Below are 16,201 nucleotides of genomic sequence, written 5' to 3' on the forward strand. Positions count from 1 at the left end.
AGAAACTCAACGGTCCTTATGAGCATTAAAACCCTGTAATATTTATGGGCTTTTTTACTATGTACGTCCTAGATTAGTGCTTCCCAGCCTGGGGGCAAGGGACGGAGCAGAGTTATTGCAAGGGGTGCTTGAATCCAATGTCTGCACTAAGCATTGTCATTTTGATCTTTTTGTCACTCAATCAACATTAGTAATAGTACAACTACTATCATGGGCGGGGGGCTGCAAAAAAAGTTCCTGTTAACAAGGGGTCCTCACGCTTGGGAAAGATGGCAACCAACGCCCTAGTCGCGCTACTTACTATCTGGCATCCAGTGAGCTCTACGAATTCTGTATGCGCGTGCTTTTAGTGCATTACGGGCACCGCTCTGGGAAACCTGCCTGAGGGACAGGAGGACCCAGCCCTTAGGAGCAATACGGTCTCCCCCCCCCTCCCGCTCCGAATCTCTCTCCTCGCCCTAGGTGCATGGAGGCGGCTGCAGACGGGCCCACTCCTATGGCAGGGGGAGGCCGCTGCGGCTTCGAGCGGCCGGTTCCATCGGGGCGCTCGCTGCGGGGGTAAGGGGCTGGGGAAAGAGAGCAAGGGTGGCGAGCGGGCGGCGGATCCGAGCGGGCGGCCCGAGCCGGGACCTCCGAGGGGGACTGAGCCCGGGGGGCTCCGGGTGCCCGGCTCTGCCAGGTGGTCGAGTCTGGAGACGGCTGTCAGGTAAGACCGGGAGCCGGGCGGGCTCCCTGGACCCCGGAGCAAAGGGGTGGGGGGAGGCTCGGTCGGCTCCCTGCCCGGTTGCAAGCGGGGGACGAGAGCACCCGGGAGGCGGGAGCTGCAAGCCGTTTTGCCCCCCCGGGGACGTAAGCCGGGGTGTGCGCGGCGCGCGCTCGCTCTGCCCGGGGCGCGCGTGCGCGTGTGGAAGAGGAGCCTAGTGGGCAGAGCTGGACCGGGGCTCGCGTGGAACCCGGGGGGGGGGAGGATCAGGCCTGGGGGAAGGATGTAGGCTCCCCCCCGGGCAAGGCACGTCCGTGGAGGGAAAAGAGGGCGTTCCCCCCCCCCGTCCCCGCTCTTGCCTCCGGCGCTTCTGCTTTGTGCAGAGGTAGGCGAGCCGGGGCAGGCGCTTTGTTCTGGGGCGGATAAAGAGAGGGGCCGGTGGACGTCGGCTGCCTCCTCTTCGCCGCACCCCCCACCCCCCCCGAGCACGTACGTCTGCCGGCCGTCTCGGGTCCCTTGCAACAACGATGCGTGGGACGGCCGGCGAAGCGCTTCGCCTCGGCCGTCGCAGGCCGGAAAGGGCGTTTGCGGGGAGGGTTTTCTGGCGGGGAGGTGGCCCTGAAGGCCTGCCGGGCTGGCTGTGCTGGGAAGCCGCGCGCGCGCGCTCGCCCGCTCGCCGGAGCGTCAGCGGAGCAGATGCTTCCCCGGCCGGGGAATATGATGAATCACTTCTCCATTGTGTTGGGCGACCCAGCCGCAGCCGGCCAGATGGGGGCCTCCGGTGCTGGGCGTGGCGGGGCCGCTCGCGGTCCCAGCCCCCGCCCCTTACCGAGGGGGCCTTTTGGGGCGAGCACCGCTTTGCCAGCTGGGGTGAACTTCTGGGCTGCGGACCGGCGAAGTTTTCCCACGCACCCCCCCCCCCCGGGCGCCCTGTGTGGCTCGAGGGTCAGCACTGCCGGAGAAGGAAGGCTAAGGATAGTAGAAAAGGGCCAGAGTCCAGGAGCACCTTCAAGACTAACACAAATATTTCCTGGCAGGGTAGGAGCTTTCGGGAGCCACAGCTCACTTCTTCAGATATCTGAAGAAGTGACTCACTTCTTCAGATATCTGAAGAAGTGAGCTGTGGCTCACGAAAGCTCCTACCCTATCAGAAAATATTCTTGTTAGTCTTGAAGGTGCTCCTGGACTCTGGCCCTTTTCTACTACTGCAGACAGACTAACACGCCACCCACTGGGAATTATCTCCTAAGGATCGGTCTCGATGCGCGATTATGTCGCGGAGATTGACGAGGTGGAGGCTGCGTGCATTCGAGAGCGTTTTTTTAATATATATAAACTAGGACTAATGCGCGAGTGCAATGAGGCTTCTTCCGGAATTTCAGCAGTGTTTGGCGTCTTGCCTTTGACACCTACTCCTGGGGAGTGTTTGGATGTTGACAACCCAGCAGATGTTTTGGCACGCTTGCTTGACACGCTCGCAGTTCACTTTCACATAAATGTAGCTCCTTTGATTCATGCGCGGAGGCACGATTTTTTTAAAAAATTAAAAAAAAATTTTTTTTAAAAAAATCTTGTACCTTTTGGAAGGGACATAGGAATGATGCATGTTGGGATTTGTAGTTCTGTGTGATTGCAGCAGTATATTAGATATCTCCATCTGACAGCAATTTTTTAATGGGGGCCATATTTTCAACATATTTTCCAGGCTTGCTCTGCCCGCCAGCTGATTCACTTTCACGCCAGCCATGACACAGGCAATGGGGGAGCCAGCATGGTTAGGAGTGGTGGACTCTAATCTGGTGAACCTGGTTTGATTCCCAGCTCCTCCTCATGAAGCCTGCTGGGTGACCTTGGGCTAGTCACAGTTCTCTCGGAACTCTCGCAGCCCCACCTACTTCACAAGATGTCTGTTGTGGGGGAGGGGGAAGGGAATGTGATTGTAAGCCTCTTTGAGACTCCTTACAGGTAGAACCCTCTGAACCCCTCTTCTCCAACGGGGACAGCAACAGAGGCTTTGGCAGAGCCTTATTTATCTCAGCTACTGATTCCCATGCAGAAGCCAGAATATAATTAGTGAGGAGGGATGGCTATGCCCAAGCCTCTCAATAGATTCCCTCTTTATTTGGGGGGGGGGGAAGACAGAATGAAGCGGTTGGATCAAATTTCAAAACATTCAATAAACTGTATACGATGAGGAATAAGGGAGGTGAATCATCTACATTTGTTTTTCTGGTAATTAAAATGATAGCTATTTTCCTGTGAGTGGTAGCTGCCAGCTTTCCCCCAGATCAATCACCATGGAGCTGGATGGCACAGATCCATGCTTTAGTTGTTCTAATGGCAATTTTAGAAATTTCAGAAAGGGCTCCCTCCATGTCCTCCCCCCAACACACACCACTGACTCCTTTCCTGATAACTGCCTATGTTTTATTAGGGAAGCCTGCCTACTGTTTTAAGAAACAGGTCAACAGATACAATTGGGAAATGTGCCATAAGTCTTTGAAAATACATAGAGGTGAATTCCTGAGAGTTTGTCATGCTTTATTTATTTATTTATAAAATTCATGTCCCAGCTTTCTGCCCTTACAAGGACTGCCAAGGCAACTAACAATTTAAAACACATGATAAAATTACATTATAAAAACAATTAAAATCAGCCCCCCCCAATATGCATCATTAATTTTTATTAAAACACATACAAAACTGTTAAAAGACATACACAATATAAAATCATTGGCTAGGAAGGAGGGATCATTGAAGGGAATGTCAAATGAAGCAAAAATGTCTTCACCCACTGTTAGTCTGTTATAACAACAACAAAAGGTCTTATGGTGCTCTAAAGATCAATAGGTTTATTATGGCATAAGTCTTGATGAACTACAGTCCATTTTGTCAGATGCACTTGAAATGGACTACCCCACAAAAGCTTATGCCATAAAAATAAATCTATTAGATTTTAAGGTGCTGTAAGACTTCTTTTGTTAATTTTTAAAAGGAGACATATGCTGACCAAAACGTTGAATGTACTTTTTGAACGTACTTTTAGAAAGGCCAGATCAGCGCTGGGTGAAACTCAATATTCAGCATTTTTTAACGCCTTCCTTTATGCATCGTTCGGTTTCATCAAGGCCTTTGCCATCCTTAGAAGGAGTAACACCAGAGTTTTGTGGCACCTCTGAGTCTAACAAATTGCTTGTGGGATCCATTTCTGTGAACCAAAGCCCACTTTGTCAGATATGTGGTTGATTAATGGGCAGGTATACAAGTATCCTGAATACTAGGAGAAGAGTTTTTAGAAGGCAAGCAGTGTAAGAGCTATAAGGATGTGACAACACTATGTGGCACACACATTTTTAAAAGGTTTGTAAAACTGGCTCTCTTTCAGGTGGCATTTTCTATGCCAGACTGAACTAGAATCAGCTGCTATGTTCTGACTAGATAAATGTTATTTTAGTTCATGGATTTTATTGTTGCTTGGTGATTATGATTTTACAAGATGACATTTTATTATTTCTGTATGAACTTTGAGAGCTTTGGCTAGCAATCTGTAAATTTGGTAAGATTGTTTTCTTTTTTTAAAAAGAAGTATCTTTATTGTAATTTCTAGATCAGTAGAATCTACAGCAGACAACTCTCTGAAACAGTGTATTTTAAAAATGTCCTTAAACTAGTTATGTAAATCTTGAATTGCACAAGTCATGGTTGTGTTTCTTTCATTTTAGTACTTCACTGTACATTCTAGAACTTCCTACATGACCACGTACATAGTAGAAAGTTCACCAACAAACAGACTTTCAGCACACCGTCTGTAATAGCTGTGACTGGATCCATCAGCAAAGGTCACTTTGGATGAACAAATACAAAATAAACTTTAACCGCCCCCCTTTCTTCTTAAGATAATGATAAAAGCCATAAGAAGGATACATTCCAGAAAGGTAACAGAGTTAGTTTGTTGCACTCGAAACAACGTTCTACTGGTCCCTCAATGGTACCATTAATAAATGATAAATAAATACATGGTAATCCATTTATTTGTGGCATAAGCGTTCATGAATCAGAACCTAGTTTATCAAATTCAAGAACTGTTACTTCATCTTGGCATGAAAAAAATGTATGTGGATACATTGGTACAAATGTGAGAAGGGCTGAGGAGAGGGGGATATTAAACAAAAACAAGGTCAGAAGTAGTTTTACATTACTGTGCATAGCGTGGATGAAAAGATCCAGGCATAAGAGTAAATGATCCAGTTGGAGTGGGTGTGGATCATTCCCAACAGGTATGATAAATTGATAAAAGCGAGATGGATAGTAAGATTTAGATGTTGCCTTGGACTTCTTTCTTTGAGTGGGCAAGCCTTGCATTATGACTGTGCAGGATGATTTGTTGCGGTATCTTTACTGACCTGCTTTTTCTACTGGCTCTGAACTCTTATCAATGAAATATAACTATAGTCCAGTGGCACCAGATTAACAAAATCTATTCCAGCCTAAATTTTAGTGAGCCAGAGCTCACTTTCAATGCATAGCATGTATATCCATTGGTTATTTATGCTTAGATTTACAAACAGTTGGGTGGGTGTGGGGAATATTACAAAAACGGTTGTTTTGGGCATCTCTTTGTAACACCTTCTCGCACCTGCTTGTCTGATGCTTGTAATTCTAAGTATAAATAACTGCTGTGTGTGTACATTCCATGCATCTGATGAAGTGAACTCTGATTCAAGAAAGCGGATGTTGAAATAAATTTTGCTGGCTCTTGTAGGTTATCCGGGCTGTGTAACCGTGGTCTTGGAATTTTCTTTCCTGACGTTTCGCCAGCAACTGTGGCAGGCATCTTCAGAGTAGTAATACTGAAGAGACACTGTCCTTCAGTATTACTACTCTGAAGATGCCTGCCACAGTTGCTGGCGAAACGTCAGGAAAGAAAATTCCAAGACCACGGTTACACAGCCCGGATAACCTACAAGAACCAATGAACTCTGACCGTGAAAGCCTTCGACAAAATTTTGCTGGCCTTTTGAAGTGTCACTGAAGGCCTGTTGTATTTTGCTGCAAAGTACTAACACTGAACCAATGTCATGAAAACACATGAGCGCTCATGGCATAGCCTTTGTCAGGAGTTGTTTGTATCTGTTGATATGCCAATCTGCCTGTGCCTTTTGTCATGCGCTGAATGATTTTCCATTCCCACTGTAGGGTTTGACTTGTTCATAGCCTTCCACTTCATTTTAATGTAAAATGCAAAAGGCAGAAGGACAGGAGATTCTGGCTCCTGTGAGGTTGAGCCCTATTGCTCCATTGTACTGCGCAGTGGGAGCTTGTTGCCCCAAGCGGTTTGCTAATTGCCACTGATCAATAGGGGAGCCATTTTCTCCCAACTAGGAGGATGTGGCCACTGTTCGTGCCGGGGAACAATAGAACTGTCCGTTAGGGTCCATTGGCCATAGAACAACACCCCCTCTCTTCAATGTTTGGCCATCACGAAACTCATGTTGGCCGCTTCATCCCAGTAAGTAGTGACCACAGGCACATCGGTGCTTGCTCTCTGGATGGGAACAGGGATTAGCTGGTTCCCTGTTGGCCTCAGAGAGATTGTGTGAGTGTGTTTAGTAACAGCACTGTCACAGGGCTGTTACTAAACTGCATTTTGCTGCCCTCATATCCTTCCCCTCTGCCCATCAAACAAAAAACAAAAGCAGCTGCAATCCTGTACCTTGCCAGCTCCAATACGAGGGCAAGTATTCTGGTTCCTGATGTCTTTGGAGTGCTGTATGGATAATTATGCACATTGCTATGAAAATAATAAGTCTGGCTTCACAGCAGCAGCATCTAAAAATATGAGTAATGCCAGGAGCTTTTGTCTGTCACCTTTGGGTGCTTGCTTAGGAAGGTACTTGCTTCCCTGAAGGGAAGGAGCTGCATTTTTTTTTCTATTGAGTCATTTTGGTTTGAGAAATAGCTGCTTTTTAATTTTGCTTTATGCATTCAGTGAAGTGGGCTGTTGCCCATAAAACCTAATTCTACAAATGAAATTGTTAGTTTTTAAGGACTCTCAGCTGCTTTTGTTTAATTCCCCACCCACCCCCCGCTTGTGTGCGTGCTTATGTTGTGAAAGGGAGGGAAGTGATGTCTTAGGGAAGGCCTGTTGGAGGAAACAGACATACTGTACAATTTGGCATAAAGGATGTGGGATGGACTAGAACTTGTAATGGTGATTTATAATCATGAGACATCTGCTAGTGTAATAATTAAATGGAGAGCATATGAAGTCAGACCACTGGTCCAGCTAATTCAGTATTAACTACCTGGCTAGTTGAGTAGTTCTTCTGGATATCAGGCACATAAAGGTGATTTCCTCCTTTAAGAAGACAGGCCTTTTGCATGCAAAGCACGAAGCCACGCATTGAGTCATGGACCCTCCTCAAGAGAAGAATTCACATCAATCAAATTTAAGGCAGTGCTCAAAGGCCATGTGACAGAAATACCCATAATTCCCTTCTTTGCTGCCAGGCCCAGCAAGACAGATGTATAAGGACTCACTAATAGGACCCCTTTGTTTTGTTTGGCATACTCCCAATAACTGTGATTGGCTCTCCTCCCTGGTTTTGGTATTATGCTTTTATTTAATTGTTTTATACGTGCTTTATTTTAATTGTTGTTTTAATGTTGAAAGATTTTAATGTTCACTGCCTTCAGAACCCTACTTGGGTTGAAAGGCAACATAGAAATGTTTTCAAAAAATAAAATTAATAAATTAGTCTGGTGGTCTTCAGTCCTCAGGTGAGGTGTACATAGGGTTGCCAGATCCCTCTTCGCCACTGGTGGGAGGTTTTGGGGTGGAGCCAGAGGAGGGCGTGGTTCGGGGAGGGGGGAGACTTCAATGCCATAGAGTCCAATTGCCAAAGCGGCCATTTTCTCCAGGTGAGCTGATCTCTATCAGCTAGTGATCAGTTGTAATAGCAGGTGATCTCCTGCTAGTACCTGGAGGTTGGCGACCCTAGTTGTACAGAACTATAGAACTGCCATTCTTGTTGTTGTTGTCATTGCTTTTTTGAAGGAACTGCTGCCAGTGCATATGCATAAAGAGCGAGGGCTTCGTGCCTTCTGTCTTTTTGCGCGTGCGCACTGAGAGAAGAATCAGGATGTGAGGTGAGGCCACTCATTGGTAGAGAGGATTCTTTTTAAACACAGGCCAGTTCAGACCTGCCCCCTTCCTTCCCTGCAAGATCTCTTCCTGGTCTCCTCCTTCTCCCCATCACCATGCACTCCCATTGGCCAGGACTCCAGTGCCCCACACACATACTTGCAGTGTGAGCCTTTTCTTCCTGAGACTTAATCTTTCATGGTTGGGGTGGAGATATTGACTACGTTTTGGGGGAACCAGGCTGGGCTGCGCCCAGCTAGTAGAGAACTTTTGTAGGGACTCTGAACCTGCTTTGCTGTCTTGTTTTTCAGCATGGTGCCTCTCCCATGGCTCATTTTGTGATTCCTGTTCCCAGAGCTCTTGGTCTGCTGCCCATTGTCCCGGCATGACACCTTGAGGTCATAACTCTGGCTCCTCTTTCGCGTGACTCTGATCTGTGGACACAATGTCATGGCTTGCTCTCATATGCTGCCTGGCAGTTGTGTGTCCCGTCTCTGGAAAGGTTGAAGACGGCTGCCTTGACCGGAATTCTCTTTGAGCAAGTAACAGACAAAGCTGACCATGCTATTGCATCTGTCGCCTGTGCTCTGTGGTGCAAAAGCAATGTTTCCTGTGATGTTCTAGTAAAGAGAGGGCACAGATCTATCTGGTGGACAGCAACCTTCAATATTTGCAACAGTGTTATTGCTTTTGCAGACTGAAACTGGGTGGTGGTATACGATGGTGCTGGGGCCGTGCTTAGTGTCCTCGATGCCATAGTGGAAGGAAACTGTGCCACCCTGATCAATCGTGACAAACGGGCCCCAGAGCTAACATGAAGCCATGAGTGTGCAAATACACCTCTCTGTTTCTCTAGGACATGTTTAGGTGCTAGTTCTGAGGTGGGAGATAGGTGTGCATTCATTTTCCAATCATTCGATGCACTCCGCCCGCCCCCCCATCAGGACCAGCTCTGATCACGTCACTTGTGTGGCCACGGTAGTGCTATGACAGACCATGTAATTCCACACCTATCGGTTGATGCCACAGTACCCAAGTGAGAACTTGGTAAGCTGTTTGTTTTTCTTCTCCCCACCTACCCCCAAATATAGTACTGGCTGATTGCATAGCATAATGTCAGCTTTGCTGTTCTCCAGGGTTGGGCAGGTTGCATCATTGGCACTAGGTTTTTTAGCAGTTTTTGAGTATGCAGATATAACCAGCAATGGTCTTTGTACCTTTGCCTTATCTGAATTGCCTTGGTGAAGATGGAAGTTGTAAGAAGAAACTGGTTCCGTATGGGAAGGGAGAGCCAATGCAACTGCTTTTAGGGACAACTTCTTGAGTCTAGATATATGACTGAAAAACATTCCCAGTGTGGGTATGGTATTGCTAAATAGGCTGTGCTAAGTCTACATTTCATTTATTTGTTCTGCAGATCCCACTCTTCCTCCAAGGAACTCAGAGTAGAGTTGTACAACCTTTCAACAACCTGATGTAGATTATATTGAGATGCTATGTTGGCTCACAGGCAGCGTGGGCATGTAGTTATAATCATAGCAATACTTAAATGACCCTAAGATTTGCATGTGCACATCCACACGTGCATTTGTAGAACCAGTAATATGATCTCTGTGTTGTGGGATTAAGGCGGAATCATTCCGTGAGTGGGGCATACATGCATAACAGCTCATGCAGGGAGGGAAGGTGTATGAACCCAAGGCTCCGACTGAATTCTCATATAAACTGTCCCTGTACGGTCACTTAGTCAAGGATATCAGGTGTCACAGCTGAGTTTGAAGTGAAATTCCTCAAATCCCAACCCAGTACCTCTAGGCTAGGGTTGCCAGGGCCCTCTTTCCCACCAGTGGGAGGTTTTTGGGGTGGAACCTGAGGAGGGCGGGGTTTGGGGAGGGACTTCAATGCCAGAGTCCAATTGCCAAAGCGGCCATTTTCTCCAGGTGAACTGATCTCTATCAGCTGGAGATGAGCTGTAATAGCAGGAGATCTCCAGCTAGTACCTGGAGGCAACCCTACTTTAGGCCTATGCCATACTCACTGTTTTTTTAAGCTAAGATTTGGCCAAAGGGTTCAGTTTCTCTGCGTGCTAAGTTATTTTCTGCAGAGGTTCTTGGAAATTGGGCTGTTAGTCTGAACAAGAAACTTGGCAGAGGAAGAACCAGCAGTTGATAAGACCCCTCCCTGTGCTACGCTGGTGTGACTGGTGTGCTAATGCCTTGTTTCCTAACCTTTTGTGTGTGTGTGTGTGTGTGTGATGTACCTGTGCTCCATAGGTTTTTTATAACCAGGATATGTTGGTTAAGCTCATCACATGTAACCTGGAAGACATTAATTCATTTATTATGTCCTTATGTTGCAGCCTGTGACCTAAGCTTTGCCTGTTTGCTCTGTGACAGAGATTTATGTTCCCTTCATCTCCTTCATGTTCCACTTCTGACTGGGAGTGAGGAAGGTTTCCAGATGGTGACTTGACCCCCATCTTTCGTATATGGTGCAACTGTTGGGCAGTGAAGAGTTTACTCAGCTAGAAAACATTGTCAGGGGTTGAATCTAAGGATTTTCAAAGAAATTTATTAGCTAAGGGGCATAAGTCAGCCCTCAAGCTCAGGTGCTTCTTCTTGCTCTTTGTTTTGGAATTGTATAAACAGGAAGGAGCTGCTGTCCCACTTTTGAGTTTGGCACCTGGAACAAAAAGAGCTGCTGCCTCCTCCTGATCTCACCCCGGCCTCTCAGGCATATGATATGTCCATGGCTCTAGATCTGGGCTCTAAGAAGTGAACAAATGGATAAAGGTTCTCCAGTGCTCAGTGTGGTGCTGCTGCAGCCAAAGGGAGCCCTGAGGATATTGCAGAGCTTGAGAAGGTGCAGAAAAGTGCAACCAAAATGATCAGGGGGCAAGAGCAACCATGAGGAGCAGTTACAGTGCTTAGGGCTGTTGAGCTTGGAAAGAAGGCAGTTAAGGGGAGACATGATAGAGGTCTATAAAAATATGCATGGTATGGAGAGAGTGGACAGGGAGAAGCTTTTCTCCCTCTCTCATAATACTAGAATTTGGGGGCATCTGCTGAGAGGGTGAGAGATTCAAAACAGATTAAAGGATTCAAAACAGAAAAAAGGAAGTATTTCTTCACACAACCCATAGTTAAATTGCTGAATTCCCTGCCCCAGGATGTGGCGATGGCTGCCAGCTTGGAAGGCTTTAAGAGAGGAGGAGGTATTCATGGCTTAGTAAAAATGGATGCTAGTCATGATGCATACCTATTCTCTCCAGGATCAGAAGAGCATGCCTATTCTATTAGCTGCTGTGGAACACAGGCAGGATAATGCTGCTGCAGTCGTCTTCTTTGTAGGCTTCCTAGAGGCACGTGGTTGGCCACTGTGTGAACAGACTGCTGGACTTGACAGGTCTTGGTCTGATCCAGTGTAGCTTTTCTTATGTTCTTATGAGTGCTGCAAAAGGTGCCGCTTAGTGTCTTGCCATTCCCCCCCCACTTCAGCACCAGCATATGACAAAAGCATAAATGGCACGGTCTCTGCTTTCATGGGGCACTAAATCTGGCTTGTAAAGCGGGTGGTTGCAGTGACGTTCCCTTCAGCAGCTGCTGCTAAACAATATTGTTTATGGCTCCCATTTAACAGACATGTAATAACAAATAAGAGGAGGGGTGGGGGGGAAGGAAAATATCTGTGGCTTGTGAATGGGACAAAATACTTACATTGTGGTATTCTCTTTGCCCAGGTTAGATACTGGCCTGCTGCGGGGAATTGATCAGGCAGTAAAGCCCAGAGCCTAGCTAATGAGGGAGGGGAGCTATGGATTTCTTGGTATAAGTGGAAAGGAGTTTTAAGAGAGATTTAATTAGCCACACTTTATGAACCTGTTAGGGGGATGAAGTAGTGATGAACGTGGATAGGACTGAAGGAATTGGAGGAGCTGGGCACTTGTCTACCAGATGTGCTGGGCTGCTGTGAGCAGTGGTTTGTTTGCTTTTTGGCACACAGCACCAGCAGATGCTGCTCCTTTCTGCTTTCGGCCTTGACTAATAGAGTCCAATTTGCTGATTTCCTTTGTTATTCTGACACATCCCACAATGTTGCTGGAATAAGAATTAATGAGCATTGACGAGATCCGGTATTAGGTCACTATAAAGCTAATGGACCTGGTTTGGAGAAATATTTAATTTTAAGGTTGTGCGTGCTTAAAAAAAAAAGTCAAAATTCTGTGCCAAGATACCCAATTCATGAATTTTGCACCATCTAATATTCTGTGGGCATCTCTCTCCCCCCCCCCCCGGTAGCTGCATAGACTATACGGAGTCCTGTTTATTGTGCTCCATCTGTGTTGCTGGGCAAAGTTTGTTTATTAGAGAGGATTTAGGTTGGCTCTAAGGAGGTCATTCTGGTAGGCATTGGCTTTCCTTGAATAACTCCCATAGTATGAAATAACTCTCTAAGCAGTAAAACACATTGTGGAAATTCTGAATGGCAGCAGATTAATTCACATGAACAGAAGGTAATTCGCAGCACCCATGAGGGTTAGGATCTTGTAAATGAAAGCTTAAGCTCTCAGCCCGAGCATGGGTTTACTTGTGTGTGTGCGTGGGGGGCAGGGGATATTTTTCACTAGAGTCTGGCTTGTATGTTTGCAGGGGGATAGTAGGGTTGCCACCAAAAAGGTCTCCAGCATAAGCAGCACATTGTGAAATCATAAGACAATGACATCTTATGTGTTTTTCCAGTACTTTATTCTGTATTTGTAACATACTAAACTGCCTTTTTGCAGTTATGTTGCATCACTTCTTTTTCATGAATATTTCTAAAATAAATAAGGAACCATTCCTTGTAGTATGGAACAAGTGACAAGCCTAGAAGATGCAGTGTGAAAAAAAATCCATCTGTAACTGGAGAACAAACCAAAATTAACTCAAAAGAAAAAATCAAATGAGATCAGAGAAGTTTTAAGAAGTGCTGATGATAACCACCCAATCTAATTCTTCTGCTGGAACTGGCCTTATATCTGGGTCATGGGAAGCATCTGCAGTAGCAGATGGTCTCTTAAAGAGGGTGTGCTGAGGGAAGTTTGAATAGCCTCTGTTTCTAGCTAGTGAAGGAAGATACATGTATATAGTTGTTCTGCAGAAAAACCAATGAGTGTATGTAAAATCAGCTTTGAAGGAGGGATCAACCAAAACAGGCAGAGTTTACAATGATTGTCTTCTTTCAGGAGCTTGCCATGATCTATGCTGTTGACATTGGTGGACAGAATCTTGTCTGTTGGACCACCTGCTGCCTGTTGACTGCTGAGACATTTGCAGGGAATGCTGGTTTTGGAGGACCTTGATCTCATCCAACAAGGCACTGCTTGAATCCTTGAGCTGTATAATCAGGACCACTAAATTCAGATTAGGTAATGCCTTTACCATTTAAAGATCCCGGGTGTTTCTCGGACTCAGCTCTGGGGACCCCAGGGGGTCCATGAGGGTATTTCATGGGTGAGTCCTTTGTAAGGACAGAGGACATGCCTCTCTCATTCCATCCAGCTTGTGTGAAAATGGAACACTTCATTTTTAAGAATGGAGGGCAGAACTTCTCTTAAGGGGGTAGAATTTGCTTCCCTCTTTCAAAGGATAGGAGTTTATAGAGCTGTTGCCACCTGCAGTCACTTAAACTTCCAGATTACTAGCCAGGAAATGCACTGATTGGCTGTTTGAAACAAATAGCTAAGATCTAGGAACTCTGTAATTTGTCTGCATAGCACTGAAGAGGTACAGTCCTAATATAGTTGACAGATTTCACTGTAGAGCTAGTGAGATACCACTCTGCAGCTGTAGACCATAATAATAGGCAATAGTGGTTTTTGGTCAAATACTGGAAGTTGAGGTTTTTGTGATGCTGCTCTTTCTCTATTTCTGTGAGCAGCGTTGAAAGTTTTTTCCAGGCCCCTTCCACTCCAATTCAGCTGGCCCCTCTTTCTAGAAGATATTAGTCAGTAAAGAAGTGTCTCACTTATCCTCGTGCAAAGTCCCTTCCAAACAAGGGGTGAGGTTGAATAGAGCTTGGGTCAAGGTATTTTTAAGTTGTGACCCTATGGAATCAACTAATGTCTAATAAATGACCTTGAGGGCCCTGTACAAATAAAAACATTTTTCTTAAATTTGCTTTTAACATATGGATGATAAGGGTTGTACTGTATAGCTCTGAAGATGCTGGAAGATGGAGATGGGGCATGTGCAGCTTGCCATACATTTTGAGAGGGGGCTGTCTAGTGTATGATGGGCATGTCTGGTGGATGAGGGGGCAGGGGAGGACTGGAATCTGAAAAAGTGTAAATCAAAATGGAGGTCCCTGTTGGCTGCTGAAATCTGAGATCATATGAATTTTTTAAAACAAAATAGTCTATAGTATGCTCATCCCTGCTGTATTTATTTATTTACAAAATTTATACCCTGCCTTTCTGCCCTCCTCAGGGCCGCCAATAGTGTTGCCAACCTCCAGGTACTAGCTGGAGATCTCCTGCTATTACAACTGATCTCCAGCCGATAGAGATCAGTTCACCTGGAAAAAATGGCCACTTTAGCAATTGGACTCTATGGCATTGGAGTCCCTCCCCAGACCAAACCCCGCCCTCTGCAGGCTCTGCCCCAAAAACCTCCCACCGGTGGCAAAAAGGGTCCTGGCAACCCTAGCCACCAAGGCCACTAACATATTATCAACATACATAATAATTTTTAAAAAAAATTAAAGCGAAACAAAAACACATCATTAAAACCAAGCTAGAATAGAATAGAATAGAAATTTTATTACAGTCAATGACTGTAAAGTAAAATACTCATAGAATAACATAAAAACAATTAAAAAAACATAGGGCTGGAAGGAGGGTTTGCTGAGGGAATGCCAGATAAAACTAAAAGTCTTTACCTGCTGGTGAAAGATGGCAACAGAAGGGGACAGGAGAGTATAAGACTTTGAGTAATTGTCTTCGTGTTTCTCTGTGTGTACCTATGTAAGCATATTTGTGCCTCAAAGAAGTAAGTTTAGAATGGTTTCTGTTGTCTGAGCTGGAAGTGAGCCATGAGTGAAAAGGTCCTTGCAAAAATGAAGCTTTATACTCCCTGCACAGATGGATAATGTCTGAAAGCCACTGCTATTAATAGCTTATGAGGTGGCTGTTGGTAGAGGGGGGACACTTTATAATTCCCTGTTTGGATTAACATTGTTGTCAAGAGGGTTAGCTCTGTAGTTTACACACCTGCACTTCACCTCTGACACTGCCAGCTGCTAACCTCAGTAATACAATTCTTCCCAGACCCTGTCTAGCCAGGTGACAACCTTGGCTAGGCCTGAACATAAACTCGGTTACGTGAGGCCTAGATTAATTAACATTTATAGCCTACCTTTTTCTAGAGCTCCGGGAGATGATAGTTAGAGGCAACTTCCATGTGAGTTTTTGGGATAATCTGTGTCATCCACTAATGCTGAGCTGTGTACTGTTATATCACTGCTCCTAATATTAGCCAGCAAACGTCCTTAATTCTCCTGGGATTTGTTGTAGATGAATTTGGGCTACATGCATTGATATTTTTTTTAAAGAATGTGTGTCAGTTGTTTAGGCTTATTTCTCATTTTAATTTCTGGTTGAGACCAGGTAGTGTGTCTGTGGAGCTGAAGAGGAGGGGCACTTGTTGGCTGTAACGGAAACATTAATGTTTCAGGGCTCTCGGTAGGTTATTCAACCCTATTCTATCCTTATGAGACATTATATACCCTTCCCAAAAGACAACACAGAATCAGGCAAGCAAGTCTACAGTACGGCCTTGATTTGACTATGGTAGTTCTGTTTGTTTTTTACAGTTGAGTCAAATGCGACAGTGGATGTCCTGAACCACTGTCTGGAAGTAGCAGTAGGATGGATGAGGGCCAGTAACCTGAAGCTCAGTCCAGATAAGCCTAAAGATTTCCACCTGTTCTGGATGGAGTTTTACTCCTTGAGAAATAGGTATACAGCTGGGGGGGGGGGCTTTAAAATGCAGAATGACAAATTAAGGTGCAGATCTCCTCCGTGACGCATAGTGTTTTTAAGCTGCTTTGGCTGGTAATCCAACTGCAGCGCTTTCTTGAGAGGTATGGTTTGGCCAGTTGTCTACGCTGTGATCACATCCAGGTTGGACTACAGCAATGCACTGTAGATGGGACTGCTTATGAAAGCTATGTGGAAGTTTCAACTAATGTAAACAGTGGCCTCTAGCATATACAAGATACAGGGATCATCACATCTCTCAGTCTTCAGGTCTATCTGTTACATTTGCATCCCACTCTTTGTCCAAGGAGTTCAAGGTGGTACACCTCCTTCTCCC

General features: G+C 45.6%; 1 protein-coding gene across 1 annotated transcript in view; it reads left to right on the top strand.

Annotated features, from left to right (window-relative positions):
* Nucleotides 1–631: 631 nt before the first annotated feature.
* Nucleotides 632–16,201, top strand: part of RNF44 (ring finger protein 44) — a 64,185-nt gene continuing 48,615 nt past the window's right edge. Inside the window, exon 1 of the mRNA XM_056854767.1 lies at nucleotides 632–706. The gene's annotated coding sequence lies outside the window, so the exon portion shown is untranslated. The remainder of the gene's footprint in view (nucleotides 707–16,201) is intronic.

This window comes from Euleptes europaea, chromosome 1, assembly GCF_029931775.1.
Source record: "Euleptes europaea isolate rEulEur1 chromosome 1, rEulEur1.hap1, whole genome shotgun sequence".
NCBI classification, from domain to species: domain Eukaryota; kingdom Metazoa; phylum Chordata; class Lepidosauria; order Squamata; family Sphaerodactylidae; genus Euleptes; species Euleptes europaea.